Source organism: Tupaia chinensis, unplaced genomic scaffold (assembly GCF_000334495.1).
Source record: "Tupaia chinensis unplaced genomic scaffold, TupChi_1.0 Scaffold000434_1, whole genome shotgun sequence".
NCBI lineage: Eukaryota > Metazoa > Chordata > Mammalia > Scandentia > Tupaiidae > Tupaia > Tupaia belangeri.
Window position 1 is genome coordinate 2,243,768 of NW_006159939.1, and position 3,286 is coordinate 2,247,053.

The 3,286-nt window shown below is 38.6% G+C and overlaps 1 pseudogene; it reads left to right on the forward strand.

The window, feature by feature from the left end:
* Positions 1 to 2,071: 2,071 nt before the first annotated feature.
* Positions 2,072 to 2,565, forward strand: LOC114009011 (deoxyuridine 5'-triphosphate nucleotidohydrolase, mitochondrial pseudogene; annotated as a pseudogene).
* Positions 2,566 to 3,286: the final 721 nt, after the last annotated feature.

Genomic DNA, 3,286 nt, shown 5'->3' on the forward strand with positions numbered 1-3,286 from the left:
GAATCCAGCGCCTTTAACCACCACGCCACTTGCTTTCCCTTTCTCTCTCTCTCTGCCTCTGTCTGATCAAATGAAATAATAATAATAATAATAATAACAAATGGAAATAAATAAATAATTATTTGAAAAAAAAAAAAGAGAAGCATGACATATGGGTTCTTTTAAGGGTACAAGTTTTATTTCCTTTTTTTTTTTTTTTGGAGAGATTTTCACTGTAGGGCGCGTGCGCTCGCCAGACAGACAGAGACAGACATAGAGACAGAAAGTGAGAAATCACCCCCCAGGGGGGATGGTCACGCCGCAATCCCTTCTCCTCCATTCTCCTCTTGGGATCTTGGGCACGCACGCACACACGCCCGGTGTGAGTTTTAAGCCACCGGGTCTGGGACATGAACCATGGTCGACTACATGGGAGTCTAGCGACATAGCCATTACACTAACTGCTGGTTCCCTACAAGTTTTATTTCTAAAGGAGAACTATCTATCTTCCTCTTAAAGTTTCACCCTTCCACATGTACTATTGTTTTTCTTCTATTTCTTGATATTGCCTTTACTAATTAGCCTCTTTTCTTTGGACCTACTCATGTCCAGTCTCCTTGAGCACCCCAAGCACATGCGTACCCATGATATGGGGCTGGCTGAAGCTGGGGGGAGAATCAGTGGTGGCACTATTGGACATGTGTGTCACTATGGAAGAAATAAATGAATGAAGTTTTAAAAAAATTAAAATGTCTTCCACACAGAAAAATATAGCAGTTAAATAATTGTGAATCAATACGATTTCTTGCTACTGTGTATTTTCCATTTATCAAACATCAATGGCTGGCACACTGTATTGGAAAACGATCAAATGACCATGGCATACAACCTGATTTCCAGGCAACGAATGTTTCCTGTTCCATTAAGAAATCAGCAGAATGATGTTCCCACAAATGGATCTTTCAATAGTCTTTCAAGTATTGGCATACAGGGCCAGCAGATGGTATAATAGTTACATCGCTGTACATAGTCAACCGCAGTTCAAGTCCTGGATCCTCTGGCCTAAAACTCATGCTGGGCATGTGTGTGTGCATACGCAAGACCCCAGGAAGAAAATGGAGGAGAAAAGATTACACCTGTGGCCATCCTCCCTGGGGGTGATTTGTCACTTTCCTTCTCATTGTCTCTGTCTCTCTCTGGCAAGTGCATGCACCTTAAGGCAAAAACCTCTTAAAAAAGAAAAAAAGTATTTGCATGTACAAAAACAAAAAATAAAATCCTCATAAAATTTGCAGCAAAATATTAATTGGATTTCTCTTAATATAGTGTAACATTTTAAAATGAAAAAAAATTTAGAAAATCAAATCAGTTATTTTACATACATCCCTGAATAGTCTGCTGAATAATGTACACTGATACCTTAACTAAAAGGAAATTTCAGTAAGTCCTCACAGCCATACCATGATCATTGAGTAAATTTTCTTTCCTTTTATTTCAAAATAAATTTAACAGTGCTATTACCTATTTTAAAAATGGTCTAAAATGATACGTGGCAAGTTTAACAATGCACTAAGTTTAATTTGAATTATCTCTAGTTTTAGTGTTTTCTTATCTTAAATCACACAGTTTTTCTACTTCTAACCTCCAGTTCATTTTTTGTTTATTTGTTTGTTTTTTTATGGATGTAGATACAGGCACATCCTATACAGATACAGATCCATCCTTACGTTCCTTAAGTGAGCTCAATCATTGTTCAGCAGTTATCTTGGGGAAGAAGAAGGAGGGAAAAAAAAGAAAGAAAGAAAGCCTACGTCAAGCAAAAAAAAAAAGAATTGAGTTGACCTAATTGTTTTCTGGAGCATGTGATCTTCACAGTCATGTTTGCAATGCCTGCTTTTAAATGCTGGTGTTCTCCCTACTCTTCCTCAAACATATGGAAACACTAGAGAATAGGGGGAGGGGACGTCTAGGGCCCTATGGAGTGCTGGCCTAGCTGGTTTATAAAACTCTGAGCGGGAGCGGTTCCCTGTTCTGTGCTTACCCTCGTTCTCCTTACCTCTGCTCTCTCCTCTGCTCATTCTCTCACTCTGTCATGCTCTGCTCTGGAGAGACACCCACCCTCTTCCCCAGCAAGAGGCCCTGCCTGCCTGTGGAGGAGGGCGGCATGCAGCTGCACTTTGCCCAGCTGGCAGGGCACGCCACAGCCCAGATGTGGTGGTTCCCTCCCGGAGCAGCTAAGGCCTGCATGGTGCCTTGATTACACAGTACCACTTATGTAGAAAGCCCTTGAGAAGACAGACATTCAGACAGCTTTTCCTTCCAGGTATTAGCAAAGAGTAGTTCCATGTTATGACTGGGCTACAAAACATTTAGATGTAGGAGCTGGTGTCATAGATGAAGATTATAGAGGAAACGTTGGTGTTGTAATGTTTAATTTTGTCAAAGAAAAGTTTGAAGTTAAAAAAAGATGACCGCATTGCACGGCTCATTTGTGAAAGAATTTTTTATGCAGAAATAGAAGTAGTTCTAGCTTGGGATGACACTGAATGGGGTTCAGGAGGTTTAGGTTCCACTGAAAAGAATTAAAATGCATGCCATGAATAGACAATGAGAAAATGCACTTTTTTCTTAAAGGGTTTCTGCTTAAAGTGGTTTGTATTTCTAGAAACTTAATAGCTTTAACTTTGGAAAATATTTTATTTTCTTACGAGTAAGGACAAGGTACCTGTGGGATCACATAAAAACTTTGTTTTTCTACTGTCGATGGTTATATGTAAATCTGCTTTGTGGTGACCTAATGCAAAGTGTCCTTTTTTCTTTTATTTTTTTTTAATCAAAAGACACCCAAGAACAGATTGAAAAGAATTGTATTATTTAATTCAATAAATGATACCCTTCAGCAATATCTTCTACTTTAAAAATCATAAATAGTGCCTTTTATTCAATACACTTCTTTTGCAAACAAAAATCATTGCATAAGCTGAATAAAAAAATAAATAAAAAGAATTAAAAAGAAAAAAAGCACTGTGCTGGACCTATACTCAATCTTGATCAATTATAGTTTGATGGCATAGCATAAGTCTATAGCAATGTTAAAGGATTGCTGTGCTTCTCCTTGATATCATTCCAAAAAGTTTCCAAACAATCCCTCTATCCCACCAGCACTGGAGTTATTTGCAGGAGTCATTACCAGGGTAGGCTCTCCAGAAATCCTAAAAGTCAGTAACTCTCTTAATGGGATGGCATAAGAGGAAAAAGGGTTGATGTGTCAATACAGGTACCATCCATCCAAATAGGCAGTTAACCT